General features: G+C 40.2%; 1 protein-coding gene and 1 long non-coding RNA gene across 2 annotated transcripts in view; one reads left to right on the forward strand and one right to left on the reverse strand.

Annotated features, from left to right (window-relative positions):
• The window catches only part of UMAD1 (UBAP1-MVB12-associated (UMA) domain containing 1), a 345,403-nt gene that overhangs the window by 322,216 nt on the left and 969 nt on the right, over positions 1-22,218 (forward strand). The window lies entirely within an intron of this gene.
• Positions 1-22,218, reverse strand: part of LOC145522723 (uncharacterized) — a 174,070-nt gene that overhangs the window by 146,437 nt on the left and 5,415 nt on the right. The window lies entirely within an intron of this gene.

Here is a 22,218-nt window from a genome sequence, read left to right on the forward strand (position 1 = left end):
ACTATCATTCATTTAAAACAGCTTATAAATTGATTTAATCTTTCTGGAGGGCAACTTGGCAATATACGAAAAACCTTGAAAACACTTATGACAGATTTTGGAAAGGATGCATGTGTGTAGAAATAAGACAGAAACGCACAAAAATGTTCTTGTGGTTGTTACTGGCTGGCAAGTTTATGGGTAATTTTTATTTTCTTTTAAATATTTTCCAAATATTCTTTAACAAGCCTAATTTTGTTTATTTAAACACAAAGAACATGAAGGAACCTGTTATTTCAGAACATGGACCACTTTCAGTCAGAAATATCCTCTGAAAGCTTAAGCAGTGGCAAGGTTTCATTGTTCTCTTAAGGGGATGAAAAGAAAACAACAATCTATTTGAATCAAAGATTCCAGGTTACAGAATCCAGGGAGGAAGAAAAAGAAACAAGTCATAGAATCCTGCAGAAAGATATGTAGCTCTCTACACAACGTTTAGCACAACGTTTATTCTAATTCATTCTCCAATTCAGCTCCATAGGTGCTTGGCTATAGGCCTTAGTGAGTAAACAGTGAAAGTCACATGACCAGACTGAGCTTGATCTACTGTCACTTTTGCTGAGGAGAACAGGTAGGCCAGTTTTAAAAACAGGAGCACAGGAAAACATCTGAACTCACTTTTAAGTGAAGAGTCTGAACACCTGGGATTAAGCAATGTGTGTTACTGAACTGGGACTTCCAACAGATCTTTAACCAGGAGTATCAGTGACAATGTTCTTTCTCCAGATTAAATTTGATCATTTTCCCCATTTTTCTCAGACCACCCCTTTGATTCTCCACCTTTCTGAGTAACCTTAGACAAGTCATTTAACCTCTGCTGTAGCCACTCCAGTACTCTTGCCTGGAAAATCCCATGGATGGAGGGGCCTGGTGGGCTGCAGTCCATGGGGTCGCTAAGAGTCGGACACGACTGAGTGACTTCACTTTCACTTTTCACTTTCATGCATTGGGGAAGGAAATGGCAACCCACTCCAGTGTTCTTGCCTGGAGAATCCCAGGGACGGTGGAGCCTGGTGGGCTGCCGTCTATGGGGTCTCATAGAGTCAGACACGACTGAAGCGACTTAGCAGCAGCAGCAGCAGTAGCCTTTCAGAAAGAGGCTCTGTCATGGACTTCCCTCTATCTAAACATCTCCAAGGTTTCCTTGAAATGAAAGATCAGGAAAATCTATGAATTTAGCATAGCCTTCAAGCTAATACTACTGTATTCTTACACAGTCCTTGTTTTAAGGGCTTACAAACAGACCTTTCACCTAGATAAGAAAGGAGTATTTGCCAGCATCAGATAGTATCCATCAGTCTCCCAGCAGTTTCAGCAAGCCAGCAGCTCAGCCTGTGCCTACACGGGCCATGAACACACAAGTGAGGACAAGAGAGGCAGGAAATGGGGTTAGGTTGATTTCCATCTATTAGCAGTGGCTTAAACTGGCGTGCTGGGCAGCTCCGTCTCCCATTGGCCACAGCTGCTACGAACAGCAGGATGAGGCTTGACCTATATCTGTCGGGTGGAAGTCAAACCCTGAATTTGTTTGTAGCAAACTTCAGTGTTCCAGAACGCCAAGTTTCCCTTGTGCTTGACCACATACAATATTTTTATCAGGAACCGTGATATCCTCCACCTGTGGGGAACTTAACATCTGTGGGTTCCCCCCTCCACCTAGATTCTTTTGCTTTCTTTCTCATTGCCTCTCTCCCTCCTGTTGCCCTGTGACCACTTTTGTGCATCTGTGTCATCCTCTGGCGGGGAGAGGTTGTGATGGTCACAGCTGTGCTCCTTCTAGCAATCATGGTCACACGGGCCCTTCTCTGCCTGCCCCAGTTTCCATGTGACCAAGTGTGTCCATCCCTGGCACTGGCAGTTGTTACCCAGGTTGGCATGGCCTCACGCCTACATGTGCCCTTCTGGGCCACCAAGAGTTTCAGAATGTGTCAGTCGCTAACGCAACTACAGCTGTAGACAGAAATACAGAAGCTGTTCAAAACATGGGTCCTAAACTTCCTACACCGTAAATGTTTAATAGTTTTTGAAGACCAGATAATTTCAAGATAGCATTCAAGTGTTTGGACATTTGTTTCCCCAGGTTAGAGCATAAGCTACTTGAACTTGCACTGAGGCAGTCATCCAAACATGGCAAAGCCCCTTTCCTTTGTCTTGGGTCTCAGTCAATATGGATATTGTTTTGAGTCTCAGTCAGGGTGTGTGTGTATTTATTTACACTGACATCACAATGCTAAACTTAACCTACTTAGTTCTGCCGTCACACTAAAGCATCAGTGCACTTAGGCTTCTATTTATAATGCAGAAACTGCTCTCCATTACCTATTCTCATTTCTTCACTGGGGCCCTGTAGGAACAGAAAAGAAGCCCAGATGATGGAAAATTATTCTAGCAACTCAGGTCCCCATGCACACGAGCCACATCACTGTAATTTGAGATGGGAAAGACCTATTAAGTCATCCCACTGATTCTCTGAGGGCATGTGGTGGTTTTTTTTCCCTCTCCAATATGCTGATCTACTTTTTAGTGCCTTTTCCAATTGTAAATGGCACAAGTGATGGGGCTTCCGTGCCTTCCTAGGGGACAGGGCAGCTCAGTCTATAATAGATCTCCCCATTAGGGCATGAGACCTGCTCAGCCACGTAAATCATCTTTGTTTTGACTTTCATTTCCACCCCACCCTCCTGCTGTCCCCTTGGACCACATTAAATAATTCCTCTCCATCCCTGCTATTTACACCCTTCAAGTTCTTGTGGCCAATGAGCCAGTCCCTCTTAGCGAGAGCCAGTGGTCATGCTGGGAGACATCTCTTTCATCTTCCCTCTGAAGGCAGTCCCTTCAGGCTGATCAATCAGGTTTGTTGCTCCTTGATGAATGCCCATAGGTTTCTCAATAATTTGCCTCATTTCTTTGTCACTCTGGCTGCTCAGGAAAATCCCCTTTGTTTATCTTTGTTGTTGTAAAATAAAATGATGGAAGTAGAATCTCTGCTTACAGCAAACAGAGCGGACCTCTTCAGCCACCAGGCATCCTCCTGCCCCCAGGACAATGGCGTCACCCAGTCCCTTATCTTTCACTCTCTTACTTGGGTGTGGAGCTACTGTGTTAATAGGACTTCAGTGTGTTTGTAGAGACCAAGAGGTGATCTGTATTTCATCCAACCAGCTTACCTTGTGGTATATTTAGTTAATGCCCATTAACTGTTTAAATCATAGTTTGCTGCCCATTTCAATTCTCAGTTGGAAAAGCTTCCTTGAACTCCCTCAAGGGAAAGCTAACCTCCTCTTTTCCATCAATACTCCCACGTTTCCTGATTATTAAAGAGGACGACACAGCCATACTGCACACCTTTGCCAGAGGGGGAGTTCCCCTGCTATGAGAGGGACAGACCTTGAACAAACTGAATGTCACTGCCAACCAGGAAATTTGGGGAGTGGATTTTGCAGTGCTGTGGTCAACAGTGTTCCAACCTGTCCCCTAATTCCCCTGAGTGCTAAAGCACCACATTTAATAAGGTCTTTCCTAATGTGCTCAATGTTCATATGTCTGCAACAATAATAACTAGCTCAATGCTTTATGATCTGTTTTCATCCAATTACTACTACTTAACAGTCACTGGAGGAGGAAACGGCACCACACTCCATTATTCTTGCCTGGAGAATCCCATGAACAGAGGAGCCTGGTGGGTTAAAGTCCATGGGGTCAAAAAAAGTTGGACATGAATGAGTGAGCATGCACACACTTAACAGTCACAACCGCCTTGTAAGAAAGAAATTATCTTCTTTATTTTACCAGGGAGGAAACTGAGGCTTAGAGAAGTTCCCTTGCCCAATTTCACTAATACTCAGTTAATTCTCCTTTCCATTCCCTTTTGTTCTCCTCCTGAAATCATTGGAAAATATGCTCCATGAGCAATATATGGAAAGGCACTAACTGCATACAAGTTCCTAAAGTCACTGGGGCTCTGGTCATTGCATAATATTTTTCTGTGCTCTTAGTTGGCAAAAACAGAGTGACTAGACGTCATTCACAGTTCAATAGGAGTCCTATGGTTTGTCCGCAGTATAATTCAGCTGTTATTTGATGACAGAGTATATTAAAATTTATAAGACAGAGGCTGCTATCTCCTTCTAAACAATAATGTAATGTTATTAGGAATGAGCTAAAAGTGAGCTTATCTCTTCCAATACCAGTTCAGACCCTGAGGGGATCTGCTTTTCCTGCAAAGTTGATAAAATTATATACACCTAAGATAAAAGAAGAAAGAACTATATATGTCAATACATGTTTATTGGATGATTTGAAGAAACAAAGGATCTGAATAAAACTGACTTTTTTGAATAATTTAGAAAGTAGAAATATAATTTTCTACCAAATAGATGGTAAAGGAGGCACAGTATCCTAAAATTGTGCTAACTGCTAGGCAAAAGAGGGTATTGATTGCATCATTAATTTTCAGATAGTGCTTATCAATATTTTTAATTTGGAAAAGTGGGATTGCAGTAGGAGAAAGACCCATGCTGAAGGGGTTTTATGCCATAAGGGATTGAAGCAACATCCAAATTGCCAGAAATTTGAACAAAATCCACATCAAGAAATGCATGCTGTTAAGTAAACTGCTGCTTTCTGTAACCTGGCCAGAGAAAGCAAATTGCATGTGCACATATAAACTGTCAACACACAGAAACATGCAAAAATCTGTCTCTATCAAAATGGAAGGCAAAATTATTCCTTCTCTATCAGTGTTAAGATAGAAGGAAGAATTATTCCTTCTGCATCAGCTCCTGGGCCCTCCCTGTCTCATGTGTAACTAACTCTGAATTGTACTTTGTGGCTAGACTGGATGGTTTGTAACTTTGTTGCAAGAAATTACTAAGTCAATGCATCCTTGAAGATGCACCCATGATGATTCCAGCTGTGTTTCATCATACCTAGCACTTAATGGTAAAAATGAAAACCCTTATTGCTTTAAAAAACAAAAAAAAAGTATTACAAACGCAATACATGTTTACTATGATGAAGTTTAAAAATACCATGAGAAAAAAAAAAACCTGATAGTTTTTATTTAGAAGTAACCAATTGGACTATAAAGAAAGCTGAGCGCAGAATTGATGCTTTTGAACTGTGGTGTCGGAGAAGACTCTTGAGAGTCCCGTGGACTGCAAGGAGATCCAACCAGTCCATCCTAAAGGAGATCAGTCCTGAATATTCATTGGAAGGACTGATGCTAAAGCTGAAACTCCAATATTTTGGCCACCTGATGCGAAGAGCTGACTCATTTGAAAAGACCCTGATGCTGGGAAAGATTGAGGGCAGGAAGAGAAGGGGATGACAGAGGATGAGATGGTTGGATGGCATCACCGACTCAATGGACATGGGTTTGCGTGGACTCCAGGAGTTGGTGATGGACAGGGAGGCCTGGCATGCTGCAGATCATGGGGTTGCAAAGGGTCGGACATGACTGAGCAACTGAACTGAACTGAACCAATTCTGACACACCCTCCTGCCTTATCTACATAGCTATATATAATATGTGTATATATTCATCTTTTTTAAAACAGTGAGTTGTTGGTTTTAATCTTCAATAATACTTCTTTGTTCCTTTAACTTAAGATCTCTGAAGCTTTTACGGGAAAACTGATGCTGTTTTGAACTGATCTAAATAGGGTAAAAAATGCTTTAATTAACAGTTTTTAGTACTATATCTACCTCATAGGACTCTTATGAGATTTGAAATCTTTTAAAAGTACAAGACACCTTCTACAGCCAAACTTTGGACAAAAACCTAGAAAATACCTCACACCTATTATTCTGCTCAGTACAAGTCTATACGAACCTTTCCATAGATTTCCAGCATTACCTTTCCAGCATGTATCAGTGACCTGCAACACAATGCAAAGGGACTGGCATTGCCTAAACCCAGCTTTGAGAATTAAGGGAAGGGGGCAGGAGTTTGATACCAGACCTCAAGGACTGATGTCAGTATCAGGCTCGTTTCTTTGCCCGCCTACCTCCCCTGACCATGCACGTCATCTTTGCTCCCAAGAACAGAGCTTCTCAGGAGTATTTTTTTAAGCATCTTCCAGCTTATTCTTAAGAAAAGTCTCAAATACTGAAACATCTATGAAGTCCTTGGAACCCTAGACAGAGTTTTGATTTTTTACACTGTATTGAATATTGGATTCCATCAAATCTAAGACACTATTAAGTTGTACCACTATTTTAAAGTGATGCTAAGAACAAAGATGCTGCCAATAACATCATGACATGCCATTAATTTCACATTTGATACAATTTCAGAGATGTTGCTTGGAAGGAAAGCTCTGACAAACCTAGACAGTGTATTATAAAACAGAGAGATCACTTTGCCTACAAAAGAGTATAGTCAAAGCTATATTTTTACCCGTAGTCATGTACAGATATGAGAATTGGTCCATAAAGAAGGCAGAGCACCAAAGAATTGATGCTCTTGAATTGCAGTGCTGGAGAAGACTCTTGAGAGTCCCTTGGACTGCAAGGAGATCAAACTAGTCAATCCTAAAGGAACTCAACCCTGAATATTCATTGGAAGAACTGATGCTGAAGCTCCAATACTTTGGCCACATGATATGAAAAGCCAGTTCATTGGAAAAGACTCTGATCCTGGGAAAGATGGAAGGCAAAAGGAGAAGAGGGTGGCAGAGGATGAATGGTTAGACAACATCACTGACTCAATGGATATGAATCTGAAAAAACTCCAGGAGACAGTGGAGGACAGGGAAGCCTGGTGTGCTACAGTCCATGGGGTCGCAAAGAATTGGGCATGGCTTAGCAGTTGAACAATAATAACACACACTGCATAAAGAATGTTCAGTCACATACCATGAACAGACTTTTAGTGCCTACTACATATTAGGTTATGTACAGAAAATTTAAAATTAGAATAGATATCTTTGACATTTCATTTGTTTATTTTTTTGGATTGAAATCAAAGCAAAATGTTCATATTTTAACGTTTATGTTTCCATAGAGAATACTCATTTTTTCAGACCTAACTTTATGGTCTGAGAGTGGGAGCAGAGGCCATCCATATGGTCTTGAGTCTCTTTATCTCTTTGTAATATATCCTCAGAGACAACAAAACTTTAAGTTAGACCTCTTTTCAGTTCAAGATGCATGTCTGGGTTCTTTCAGCTTCAAGATTCCAGCTAGTCACTTAATTCAGTTTTTTAAAAATTCATCAGGTTTGGAAAATGTAGATTTATTCCAATCTATGTTCATCATATCTTCTGCTTGGCCAGTTTAATTACCAGATTTAATACTTAAAGAGAGTGAAACTCAGGCCACTTAACTGATTTGTCCCTCAGCATTCAAGGAGGTTCTTTTTTGTCCAGGTAAGTCTGTCCAACACAAAGTACAGTCTTGTTCAGGCTCTTTTAATCTTACAGACCCAAATATGTTCTTTCAGTTGCCTAAGATATCTCTTCTCTTGAGCATCCCTGGTGGGTCAGTTGGTAAAGAAATCTCCTGCAATGCAGGACACCTGGATTTGATTCCTGGGTCAGGAAGATCCCCTAGAGAAGGAAATGGCAACCTATTCCAGTATTCTTGCCTGGGAAATCCCATGGAAAGAGGAGACTGGCAGGCTACAGTCCATGGGGTCACAAGAATCGGACACAACTGAGCGACTAAAACCACCACCACCAAAACTTCTGTAATCAAAGTCCACATATTTCCATCTTCTTTTAAATCATTCTGCCCCATATTGGCAGCTGCTTTCTAGTATCCAAATCTAGAATCATGTGGTTTCCCCTTAGGGAGAGAAAGAGGCATTCCCTATTTAAACAGAAGAGTGATTTGCTACCTGGGATATAAACATAGAGCCACTAGCCCGTCAAATACAATCTGCTGAGACAGTAAGGGAACAACTTTGTATTGCTCCCAGCCTTTCCTCTTTGAGTTTTACCTTTTCTCCTTTTCTTGCTTTAAAATGATTACATTTAAAGCACAAGATAGAAACATTAAAAATATTTAAAACATGAAATTTTGATGGAGTTTTAAAAAGGCATATTTTAAGGAAATATACATACCGGTGATCTTTGGTGGGATAAGTTTACCAGCTGTGTACTGAAGGGTAATGGTCTATTTGAGCCCCCTCTCTCCCATTAGGCTGCTCCTTGAGGCCACAAATAAACCCGTTAGCTAGAAAACAAGCTGGAGGAGGCTGAACAAAGATTTATATCACCTAGGGCAAACTTTTTCCTGAAAAGGTAGAAAAATCCCCAATAACTGTGAGGAAGGTGGACTCCAGAAGGCATTAATTAGCAACAGTCCTGAAGGGAAACTTCCCAGGGAATTCAGAGAAGATAGAGACTAAGGGCTGAGACAGGAAGGGACAGGACTGTTATGTGAGGCATAGGCCTTAATTGCTTTTTGGAAGTGGCTGAATTGGGCAAAAGACATCCTTATTCTTCAGTGAACAGAAACATTTTTCTCCAGGTCATCTGGATTCTTTGCTCCTCAAAATAAATACTTCTGGATCCAATCAGAGTGGGAGACAAACAAATCTAGTTGTTTAAAAATCCCACTCATATTGCTGAGCTGCTTTCTTATTGATTATAATTGTATCTTTCACTTATAACCTCAGTAAGTAACTGAGGTTCTAATTGTTGGTCTTGAAATGTGATGCCAGACCCAAGCCATATTCCTTGAGATCACTGGGTTAATGTTCCTTCATTTAGAAATGTAACTCCCACAACAATTTCCCTCAAAAATTATGGGACGTTTAACCATTCCAATTTTATCTAACACAGATGATTAAAATACATTTAAGCAAGTGTGTGTGTGTCTGCTACAGACTGAATGTTTGTGTCCTGGCAAAATTCATATGTTGAAGTCTTAACCTCCAGTGTGTGATAGTATTGGGGGGTAAGTTTTGTTTGGGGGGTGGTGGTTAGGTCCTTAGGGTGAAGCTCTCAGGAATGGCCCTAGGGCTCTTACAAAAGGGACCCCAGAGAGCTTTCTGGGCCCTTTCACACTGTGAGGACACAGTGTCAAGATGACTCTCTATAAACCAGGAAGCAGAGCCTCTCCAAGATGCCGAATCTGCTAGCACCTAGATCCTGGACTTCCCTGCCTCCGGAACTGTGAGAAATAAATGTTTGTTGTTTGAGCCACCCACTCTATGGTATTCTTGTTACAGCAGTCTGAACAAAGATAGCTTCCAAATGGGATGATGATATCTTCAAAAAAGAATTTTAGATGTCTTTTTGTTTGTATTATATAGAAATGGGCTGATCTAAATTCAAAACTGGTTTTAATCACAAATAAAAACTGTAAATGCAGGTTCAAATAATAGTGTAGCTATCAAGTGCTAATGTTTTCTTTGCATTTCAACCATTTCTGGAAATATAAACATAAGCAGAATGATTAAAGAAAAATGACATTATCTCATGGCTTCATTTCCTGTTTTCATTACTCATTAAAATTTTGATAAGTGTGGTGAATAAAATGTACTACATAATTACAGTGTGCCAGAGATTCCTTTGGACACAACCTACATTAATTGTAAGGTGTTTTTAAATGAAATATGTGTGCCAGGTAATGGATATGGACTTCTAAGATCAACAATCATCTTCCTCTGTGAATTCTTCAGTTCCTTAGCTTATCAGGAGAACACAACAACCAAGATAGCCCGTTTTTACTGAGTGCTTACTATGTGCCAGGCACCATGCTAGGAGCTTCAGAAGTAGCATCTTACTGAACTCTTTTGAGAACTCTGGGAGCTAGGTGTGATTATTATCTCCATTTTACACACACGGTACCATAAGCTTAACTGTATGTTTTCTCTGTGCCTTGTGAGTTTTAGGCAGGGAACTAAACTCTGGAAGTTCCATGTTATAATTTTAGCATAATAAGAAATTACTTGAAGGATCAATTTTATTTGCAGTGATGAGAACACAGTTTGCTGCCACCAATGGGCTTGATGCTATGTAATAAATATCCCTTATCATATGTATAATTCCTGATATATTGTTTTATTTCTAAATTTTAAGATGTTTGCAGAAAGTCATGTTTGTGGGGGTGTGTGCACAGGCACATGTGTTGTGGTAAAGCATTCTTTCTAGTAATATGTGTAAAACCTATTTTTTTCTACATTTAGAAAAATGTCAAGCCACCCAGATATGAAAATAAAGGCCATCAGTTATGCCAGTGCCCACAGGGAACCATTGTTAACATTCTGGTATATGTTCTCCCAGTTGCTTCTATCCATGTGTATATAAAAATATATTCAAATTCAATTGGAAACATACTTTATGGCTTGGTTTGATTTTACTGATTTTTAAAAATTCATTTGATAACAGTATATCAAAATGTTTTCTTACAATCATTAAAGTTTCTTCTACATAATTTTAAACATAGAATCCCATTACATGGTTACACTTTAATAACTAGACCAATTCCTTATTGTTGAACATGTAAGTATAGGTGGAAAAACTAAATATAAATTCCTAAAGTCCTCCCCATGTTACAAGTCTTAGATCTTTCATGATTATAAAAGCATTGAACCAAATTTCTATAGATCTTAATTTTAATCTAAAACTACAGACTTAAAGGCAACTTCAGAGGAATTTAGTCAATTTTCCTACTTCTACATAGGAATATATCACTGTCTCTGATATATCTTTCTAGAAACTATCTTGAATTTAATGAGGGAAGTATATTATGGAGACTTGGTATCAGGAGCACAGGCTTTGACCCTGGACCAAATACTAAATAAAGGACTCTGACCTTTGACTTGGACTTTATTACTCTCATTTACTTTCAGTTTCTATGAGGATTCCATTGCAGGGTTTTTGAAAGATTCCATGAGATAATGTACATAGAGTGTCCTGCACAGTATAGATGCTGAACATATGCTGGATCATTTTATTTACCCTACATTTCTCAAATCTGTAAGATGTCCTTGCATTATTCTACAATTCAAGTAAACACATATCAATATTTCTGAAGATCATTACTAAGTCCTCAAAACTGGTTTGATGTTTTCTAGAATCTACTTTCATAATTCTTAAACATTCAGACCTTCCTAAATTGCAAGACACCAAGTTATACAGAATATATTGCCATTGGTCTGGCCAGCAAATATGGAAAACTCAGCAGTGGCCACAGGACTGGAAAAGGTCACTTTTCATTCCAATCCCAAAGAAAGGCAATGCCAAAGAATGCTCAAACTACCGCACAATTGCATTCATCTCAAACGCTAGTAAAGTAATGCTTAAAATTCTCCGAGCCAGGCTTCAGCAATACGTGAACCATGAACTTCCAGATGTTCAAGCGGGTTTTAGAAAAGGCAGAGGAACCAGAGATCAAATTGCCAACATCCGATGGATCATCGAAAAAGCAAGAGAGTTCCAGAAAAACATCTATTTCTTCTTTATTGACTATGCCAAAGCCTTTGACTGTGTGGATCACAATAAACTGTGGAAAATTCTTCAAGAGATGGGAATACCAGACCACCTGACCTGCCTCTTGAGAAACCTGTATGCAGGTCAGGAAGCAACAGTTATAACTGGACATGGAACAACAGACTGGTTCCAAATAGGAAAAGGAGTACATCAAGGCTGTATATTGTCACCCTGCTTATTTAACTTCTATGCAGAGTACATCATGAGAAACGCTGGGCTGGAAGAAGCACAAGCTGGAATCAAGATTGCTGGGAGAAATACCAATAACCTCAGATATGTAGATGACACCACCCTTATGGCAGAAAGTGAAGAAGAACTAAAGAGTCTCTTGATGAAAATGAAAGAGGAGAGTGAAAAAGTTGGCTTAAAGCTCAATATTCAGAAAATTAAGATCATGGCATCCAGTCCCATCACTTCATGGCAGATAGATGGGGAAACAGTGGAAACAGTGGCTGACTTTATTTTTGGGGGCTCCAAAATCACTGTAGATGGGATTGCAGCAATGAAATTAAAATACGCTTACTCCTTGGAACAAAAGTTATGATCAACCTAGATAGCATATTAAAAAGCAGAGACATTACTCTGCCAACAAAGGTCTGTCTAGTCAAGGCTATGGTTTTTCCAGTGGTCACGTATGGATGTGAGAGTTGGTCGGTGAAGAAAGCTGAGCGCCAAAGAATTGATGCTTTTGAACTGTGGTGTTGGAGAAGACTCTTGAGAGTCCTTTGGACTGCAAGATCTGACCAGTCCATCCTAAAGAAGATCAGTCCTGGGTATTCATTGGAAGGACTGATGTTGAAGCTGAAACTCCAATGCTTTGGCCACCTCATGTGAAGAGCTGACTCATTGGAAAAGACCCTGATGCTGTGAAAGATTGAGGGCAGGAGGAGAAGGGGACAACAGAGGATGAGATGGCTGGATGGCATCACCAACTCGATGGACATGGGTTTGGGTGGACTAAGGGAGTTGGTGATGGACAGGGAGGCCTGGCGTTCTGCGGTTCAGGGGGTCGCAAAGAGTCGGACACGACTGAGCGACTGAACTGAACTGGCCAGTGACACTGATGGTGATAAATTTCACCATTCTTTATATATTGTCTCGCTGCCATTATAGCAAGAACTCACTGAATTCTTAAGAGATTCTGATGTTATTCACTCGGGTTCCATTCATAGGCCAGCACAACAAGGATAACGGCTTTCCTGTGTTGTACTTATTTCTTGATACTGATTCTTCCTCTTGCTTAGAAGCAGTCCCTTGTTTCAAGTTAGTTTCATTCATTTGGGTCTGTTTTCCAATGTCAGACTATTTGGCTTTAATTGTATGGTCATGTCATCTGCACATGTAGTATATTCTTAAGTTGCTGATTACATTTAGAGCAAATGAGTTAATCTGCACCCTCACAGTTCAACAAGAAGCCATTTATCCATGTATGCAGTGGAGTAGGGACACAGAAATAAAGCCTGCCTCTTTTGGAAGCAGTTTTCTTTTTAATGTGAGTCCAGTAGCTGAACGTTTCTCTAGCCTCACATGTTTGAGTAGATTTTGGTATGTCATCTGTGTGGATTAGGAGTCTGTAGGCTTTGGCTGTGAAAGCTGTAATTACCAATGTTTGAAAGACATCTGTGAGGGTGAGGATATGGAGAAGATAAGCCAAAAGCAAGATATATAATTACCACACCCTGTCTTCCTATCAGGAACTCGGGGTGTTTAAAGCAAATTAGGACCTTGTAGACAGCCCTTCTCCTATCAGGGTGCATCATCAGGTTGCTCGGCAAGTAGGTAATCAATCTCTCAGGCAGGAAGTGTCTGCTCTCACATACACGATCAGCTGATAGGTCCTTCAAAGACCAGGGGTGGAAAAGATCCATGCTTCTCTATTATTTACTCAACATATCCCTGACTCTCTTGCTATACAGGCAATTTTTATACAGAGGAAAGAACACTGGGCCTGCAGTCAGGAGAGCTGATTTCCAGTTCTGAATCTCTCATGAGCTGACCCCAGCCAAGGCTTCAAGCTTCACTTTCCCCATCTATAAAATGGTAGTCATATAACTACTTCACACAAGTGTTGCATATAAAAAGGTCCTACTTACAAAAGGGCTTTAAAAATACTATGAAATTTCTAGAAAAGAAAAAATCATGGAGAATCACACCATTTCTTTGGAACACTGAATATTTGTTTTGGTTTTCATCTCTATCTGAATACTGAACATATATGTTTTTGATATTTATGAATTCTTTGAATGCCCAGCTCCACTATGAATAGCCATGACTGGGAAATATTGAGAGAAATTACAAGATGTCTTGTTATTGATAATTAAAACAAAGGAACTAATTCTTTCAAAGGTAAGGGTAGCTTAGACCTGATTCACAGTTCTCTATTCAGACTGGTTTTTCTTACATTTTCTTTAGGGAAAACTCCTTAAAAGTTTTGCAAGTGAGGTGAGATTGGCCCTTGAGTAAGGAAAGTGGGCAGCTAAAGCCTAAAGCTTCTTTCTCAGTAACAAATTTAAGTGCCTTGTTTATTTTCATGTGATTAAGTGACATTTGTATAAATACCTTATTGAGTAATGGTGCTGTGGCAAAACTGAAGTTTATGTAGGACACTGCTCCACCCAAGGTGAGCGATTAGAGCAGGTATGTAATCTAAGTCCCCGTCAGCTTTTCCACTCAACCCTATGAGTAAGTAGTACTAGGAAGGAAGAACAGTGTGGGCCATGTGGCATGGTTGAAGGTGGGAATACAAGGGCAGGAGAAGCCTCTCTGAATGAATGAAGGAAATGTGAAGGGTGGCAGGGAGACTAACAACTGAAAATTGATTCTGACTATTGATGTCAGTCTGTTGAGTTAATGCAAATTAAGGTGGCATGAGATTTGTTTTTTAAAAAGCCTTTTCTCCATGCAGTGTAATAATAACCATCTTATTTTAAATGTAGTCAAGAAGGGCCGTGTTTGCTCACAGGATCCAGTTTCCACACTTCCCACACCTGGGGAAGTATCAGCTAATATTGATTTAGCACTAATTTATACCTGATGGTCAGAGTCAACTAGCGGAGAGGAAAACTGGTACAAATTAGTGAGGCCCTGTGGTCCCTGAAAGTGGTCTGGGGCCCGAATGTTGTATATCAATAGAAATCACCCTTTCTGAGAGGGAATGGAAAAAATATTTTAAGCAGATCTGAATCTGCTCTCAATGGCTCTACTGCTGTTGGGCTAAAGATCTCCTTTAAGAATGCTAGGAATGGGTAAGATCAAGTTACATTCTTTGATTTTTATTATGTTTAGCTTATTAATTTGGGAGCTAAGCAAACTAGAAGCAGAACAGGCTTTAAAATACCTGACTTGTTACTGTATTATGAGTGATCACTGTTAGCTGGTTTGTTTCATTTACCTTTTCCTCAGTGAAATTCTCTATAATAAAGAAATACCCATAAACTGCTCATATTTAAATACTGCTGTAGATTATTCAGAACCATAGAATTAGATACCTATCCTTTGAAAACTGTTTTATTTGGGTAATTTCCATAAACTGATGTCAGTTATCAACATTTCTTTGAATTACATTTTGCTAAACACTAACATTTAGGGCCTGTGATTAAATTTGGGGAACTTTTATTCATTTCTAATCAACAGTTCCCCAAATTTGCCTAATCATATACATCACCCAGGAAACTTATAAAAAACTATACACTCCTACCCCTCCTGCTCCCAGACCTGCCAAAATTAGACTCTACAGGGAACAAGGCTGAAATCTATTTTTTAGGAAGGTCCCAAGAGTGCCTCCGGAGAAGGCAATGGCACCCCACTCCAGTACTCTTGCCTGGAAAATCCCATGGATGGAGGAGCCTGGTAGGCTGCAGTCCACGGGGTCGCTAAGAGTCGGACACGACTGAGTGACTTCACTTTCACTTTTCACTTTCATGCATTGGAGAAGGAAATGGCAACCCACTCTAGTGTTCTTGCCTGGAGAATCCTGGGGATGGTGGAGCCTGCTGGGCTGCCATCTATGGGGTCACACAGAGTCGGACATGACTGAGGTGACTTAGCAAGCAAGAATGCCTCATGAGCTATATGTTTGGAAAATAGCTGAGCCCTTGTTGTATTCCTGATGATCTTAGAACTCTTCAGAGCCCAATATCCCATCTTGCCTACCTCCCTCCTCAGTGACTGTAGGATTTTTTCTATTCTACCCCACCTGAGAGATAAGGCATATTCCCACCGACCACTGTGGCCCTCGGCAGTGGGTCCCCACTGCAGTGGTGGTGGACAGCATCAACCATCTTGGGTAGGGAGGTGATGGAGCAAAGGGATAGAGATGTGGTCTGGAAAAGTCTTTCCAGAGATTCCCCTTGACAACCAGTTGTAGAAGACATTGCTACCTCCTTGAATGGCCATGTTCAACCTCTCTTTGTGCTAAATAAAATTTTTCTTTCCCTTCACTCTCTTATCGTCCCTTCATCCTGTAATAGAAGGGAAAACACTGTTTCATTTTTGTCAGACTTGTGCTATTGATCAAATCCTCTCCTGCCTCACAGAAACTAAATCTCTTAATCTTCCTCATTCAACCTTTTTCTCTTTTGGCTTCCATTAGCCCATCAATAGACATTTCTTCCCTATTCTTTTTAAACTAAAGCTTTTAATACTTGCCTGGACTCCAGTGAACCCAAAGATCGGATTTTACTTCCTGCCTTATGTTTATTGTCAGATTTCTCAGAAAGAGAACTCTATATTAGCTGCATTCATCTTCTTCCCATTCTCGTCAACCCAACTGTACCCTGGCTTCTGCAAAGCCACATTTTATGGACACTGCTGGTGTGAAGATTACCAGTGATGAGATCCAATGATTTTTCCTTAGCCCCTCACATTCTTCTCCATCTAAAAGCTTTTGACATTGCTGATCACCGCATCCTTTAAAAAAACACTATCAATTAATGATCATTGAGTTGTAAGAACAGAATCCTATTCAAATAATTGAAACACTAAGGGGCAGGGTAATTTAATACCACAGAAACTCTCACAGAAAGTGTAGTAATATCGCTGCACCAAACTTAGAATTAGGAACCGGAAACCTATCATGCATGCTAAGTCGCTTCAGTCGTGTCTGACACTTTGTGACCCCATGGACTATAGCCCTCCTAAAGTCTACACGGACTGTAGATCCATGGACTATAGGCTCCTCTGTCCATGGGATTCTCCAGGCAAGAATACTGGAGTGGACTGCCATGCCCTCCTCCAGGGAACCTATCAGTAAGCAATAAAGTTTTAACAAAGAATTCTGGGGCACCTGCTATATTCTAGGCACTGCTAGGTGTCAAGTGATCAAGTGAACAGGAGACAAGGTCTCTGCCTTTAGACACTTTAAATCTAGTGGGGAAGGCTTATATCAACAGGTAAACAAATATGTATTTACACCGTGTAATGAGCTCTACAGATGAAACAAACTGACCTCACGATACATTATTATAGGTTATTAGTGGTAGGTGGGAACTCAGAAAGGACTCTCTGAAGACATGGCAGTTAAACAGACCTGAAGACTGTGAGGGAGCCAGTCAGAGAAGCTGAGAAGCAGGATTATGGAAGGAGTGTTTTCGGCTGAGGATACACATGTGAAGGTCCTGCAGGGGTGTTTCAGGGGAAATGAAAGAAGGCCACTGTGGCTGGAACCTGAAGGGTGGGGGGAGAAGAGAGCAAGGTGAGGTTGGAGAAGGAGGCAGAAGCCAGAGCAGACCAGACCTTTAAAGCTATTTAAAGGAATTTGGATCTCAGTGCAAAGTAATTGGAAGACATCAAACAGATTTAAGTAGGAAATAAGAGGGTCCAATGTATTTCCAGGTTTACCCTAATAAGCAGAATACAGTCTAAAGTTGGCAAGGGTAGAAGGTAGACTAGTTGGCAGCTACAACAATAATTCAGGTAAGAGATGATAGCAGTTTGGATTAAGGTGGTAGCAGAGGAGGTGGACAGATGTGAATGGATTAAATGTCTATTCATGAGGAGCAAATAAAAGGACCAGCTGATGGGTTAGAGTTGGGGAAGGAAGGAGTGTGAAAAAAAAAAAAATCAAGAATGTTGCCTGGGTAGTCTTGCTTAGAGTAACTGAGTGGATGGTGATATCATGTACTGAAGTGGGGAAAAAATAAAGATAGGGAGGGGTGGAAAGGGATACAGAAATTTAGAGTTTTAGTTCTATTTCAGACACATTAATTTCATATGTTCATGGAGACTTGACATGTCATACAGGCAAATGAGTACCTGAAAACAGAATTTGGAGGAAATGTCTGTACTGTGGAGATAAATTTGGGAGTTTGTTACCATTTTACAGTGTTTAAAGCTATGGGAAGGACAGAGATTACCAAGAAGGTGAGTTCATAGAGAAGAAGGCAGAGAATGGAGCCCAGTTTTTAGAGGCCACTAGCAGAGAAGGCAATGGCACCCCACTCCAGTACTCTTGCCTGGAAAATCCTATGGATGGAGGAGCCTGGTAGGCTACAGTCCATGGGGTCGCTAAGAGTCGGACACAACTGAGCGACTTCACTTTCACTTTTCCCTTTCATGCACTGGAGAAGGAAATGGCAACCCACTCCAGTATTCTTGCCTGGAGAATCCCAGGGACGGCGGAGCCTGGTGGGCTGCAGTCTATGGGGTCACACAGAGTCGGACACGACTGAAGCGACTTAGCAGCAACAGCAGCAGAGGAGGAAAAATCCCTGAAGGTCATTGAACAGCATTGTTTAGTGAAGTAGGAGACAGATCAGCCGACAGAAGCAATTTTTTAAAAAAGAAGTTGAACCTGACCAACAGTGTTGAAAACTGCTAAAAGTTGGAGTAGGAGGATAAGGTTCAAGGAACACCCATTGGGCCTGGCATTATGGAGGCTGTTGAAAACAATGATTAGCAGTTTCCACTGGCATGGTGGGAGTGGAAGTCTGAGTCGAGTAGATTGAAAAGCAAATCCGAGTTAACTTGCCAACATCTTTCTCAAGAATGGTTATTGTGAAAGAATCAGAGAATTAGTACTATAGATGAAGAGGGACAGCATAAGAATCTTTTTTTAATATGGGGATAGAGTATATTCATACATAGTGGATGGAGTGAAACGGCAACCCACTCCAGGATTCTTGCCTGGAAAATTTCATGGACAGAGCAGCCTGGTGGGCTGCAGTCATGGGGTTGCAAAGAGCTGGACACGACTGAGCACACATGCATACATATTCAGGATAATCAAGAATCTGATGATTTACAAGAGGAAGGGAATTACTGAAGAAATGAAGCCCCTAAGAAGGAAAGAGGGGAAAGGATTTAAATCACAAGTAGAGGAGAGGAGAAAATATCACTCGTAACAGAAAGGAAGGAGAGATGGGTCCAAATGCCAAAAGATTTGTAGATTTGATGGTAGGAATATACTGGAGTTGTATTAGGGATAGGCAGGTGTGGGGATGGTTTTAGAAGATCGAACAAGTCATTATGGGAAAATGAACATACTCTCAGTCTCTCTCTCTCTCTCAGGTCACCTGTTCTCATTTCTATTTTCTGCAAGTCACTTCATTCTTTTAAGAAGGTAGGTTTCCTCCACTTCTCCATTTCTGTGAAAGAAGACGGCTAACCCATGAACAAGTTTCTGTGATCATCCAGTTCATGCCCTTAATAGGATCACTCAGTTCATGCCCTTAATAGAATAACATTGTATTTCTTAATTCCAAATTTCCAGGGGAGAAAATTTGATTGGTCCAGCTTTGGTCAGTTATCGAACTCAGGTCAAGCCACATGGTCAGAAGAACAAGGTCACTGTGTACAAACACAGCTGTCAGGCCTAAGCCCTCTCCGTGCTGGGGGAGGACTAGTTCTTCAAGACGGGGTTGTGAGCTCCCAGATCCCCAGAGGCATCTACCAAACATCCTCTGAGACCCCAAACTCTAATTAAGAAGTGCTTCCCAGTTTTGTTTTCTTTGGTTTATTTGTTTACATAGCCTCCTCTACTAATGCATAATTTCCCCCAATTTTGTCCTTAATCTTCTTTTTCTTTACTGCTATACTTTTTTCCCTTGCCAACTTCATTTGTGTCCATGGCTTGAACTACAAAGTGTGCATGGAAACCTCTCCCCGACCCCAAACCAAACCTCTGCTCTTCTCAACTATCACTTAAAAACTGTCTTTAAGAACTCTAAAATATTCCCCCCCCACCTTGTATCGATATGAGATGATGAATGTTAGGTAAACTAGTTATGGTAATCATTTCATAACATAGGCAAGTCAAGTCTTGATGCTGTACCCCTTAAACTTATACAGTGATGTATGTCAATTATATCTCAATAAAACAAAGGAAAAAACTGTCTCCCCTTGAATATCCTCTGGTTCCCTTATTTATAACTGAACTCATTATCTTTTCCCAAGCCCACTCCTTCTTTTGGCTCCCTGTTCCTATTAAAGCCACCACTATCCTCTTAGGCATCCAAGCCTGAAACTTTAGAGCTGTCTGACCTCCTACTTTCAAGGTCCATCAGCTGAGAAGGTGTATCATGTGCACCTTTTCCCCCTCTGCATGTCCCCTCTCACTCCCCTAACTCTTGTCACCTAAATTTACATGGACTCTTCTCAAAGTCTACTATCATCTTCCAGTTTGCAGTCTTCATCCAAGTTGTAGACTCTTCTTTCATTAATCTTCATAAAGCCCAGCTCCTTTCATGTCTGCCCCCCACCATTCAAGAATATTCAACAGCTCCCCCCTGCAAACTCAGTAAAGTGCAACGTCCATGACATGTCATGACATGTCATCAACAGACCAAGCCTTACCTTCCATTAGTTGAGGCAGGCTGCTCGATCATCTCCTAACACATCCTCTGTTTTCCTAGTGACAAGACTTCTTCACACTCTTTCCTGAAACCTTTCCTCAAAAGTGATCTTTACCTCCTATTACTCCTATTTGCTTTATCTGCTTATCTCCTATGGAAACCATGCTAGTTTAGACATGGTTTCTCCTTTATCTGTAGAAATAATATCTTTTTGCCTCTGATGGATTTCAGCTTACCAAAGTGTGAGAACAGGTGCAAATCTTACAGAGTATACAACAGTGTCTTACTTTGAAGGTATTTAATAAGTAACTTGATGAGGAGTTACTAAGGCCTGATGCTAGTATTACTGCTATTAAATCCTCATATAGGCTTATTAAATATATTAATATGAACCTTTTCAACAGGATACTGGGGAGGCCACTGGAAATTGTGTGCTACAAAAGAATTTAAATAATTTTAAAAATTTCTCTAGTCAAGCACTGCTGATGAATTGATGGCACTTTAACAACAGTCATTCAACACACTTATGTGGTAAAAAGTAAACTTCAGCCACGTAGGAGGAAATTAATCAATGACAAATTTTAATTACTCTAAACTCTCATTAAAAAAAATAGTACTGTGATAACCAAGTACAGTCTCTTCATAGGATCACAACTGCTCTCATATATTGTTGACACTGTGTTTGGAACTAAAACAAATGAAATGTCACAGCAAAGAGAGAATATTTCCAGTTTCCTGGTCCAAAAGTCTTTATTTAGCCTCTAAATGTGCTGCGTTTGTAGAATATAATCTCTTAGTTAAATGATAAAATCCTACTTACGTATATCAGCTTAGGGGATGTGCCCCTGGCATCATAGTTGGTGACAGGAATTGCTGTGAAGATGAAAGCTGAAAAACTGGTGGTCCTCATCACTATTTTCTATCCAGGTAATAATAATTGCATCCTTTACTCTTTTGATATTTACCAGTTAAAAAAGAAAATATCCCTTATTTTTATTGCTTCTTCTGAACTTTTTAAAACCAACACATAAGGGAAAATCCCTTGACATTAGTCTTAGCAAGGATTTTATGGATATGACACCCAAAGCACCGCAACAAAAACAAAATAAACAAGTGAAACTACATCAAACTAGAAAGAGTTCTACACACCAAAAGAAACAATCAACAAAATGAAAAGTCAACCTATATCATGGGAGAAATATTTGCAAATAGCATATTTCATTGGGGGTTAATACTGCAAGTATATAAGCAACTCATATGAAGGCAAAAGAAAGAAAGAAAGAAAAACACAATGAACGATCCACTTAAAAATGGGCAAAGGATCTGAGCAAAGATTTTTTTCTGAAGATATTCAAATGGTCAACAGGTACATGAAAAGGTGTTCAACATCACTAATCAGAGAAATGCAAATTAAAACCACACTGAGCTACCACCTCGCTGTTAAAATGGGTATTATCAAAAAGACAAGCAATAACAAGTACTGAGGAGGATATAAAGACATAGGAACCCTTGTGCACTGTTGATGGGACTGTAAATTGATGCAGCCATTACTTAAAACATTACAAGTTACTAAAAAACTTAAAAATAAAACTACCATATGATCCAGCAATCCCACTTCTGGGTGTATAGCTGAAGGAAATGAAATCAGTCTCTCCAAGAGATATGTGTACTTCCATGTTTGCACTATTTACAACAGCCAAGATATGAAAATAACCTAAGTGTCCATCAATGAATGAATGGATAATAAATGTGATATATATACACAAAGGAGAATTATTCAGTCATAAAAAGAATGAAATTCTGCAATTTGTGACCACACAGATGAACCTTGAAGGCAGTATAATTGAAGAAAGTCAGATGGAGAAAGACAAATACTGTATGATCTCACTTATATGTGGAATCTAGAAAAAAATCCAAACTCGTATAAATAGAGAACAGGGGCAGGG

Source organism: Giraffa tippelskirchi, chromosome 10 (assembly GCF_054371585.1).
Source record: "Giraffa tippelskirchi isolate mGirTip1 chromosome 10, T2T-mGirTip1v1.2.pri, whole genome shotgun sequence".
Taxonomy (NCBI): domain Eukaryota; kingdom Metazoa; phylum Chordata; class Mammalia; order Artiodactyla; family Giraffidae; genus Giraffa; species Giraffa tippelskirchi.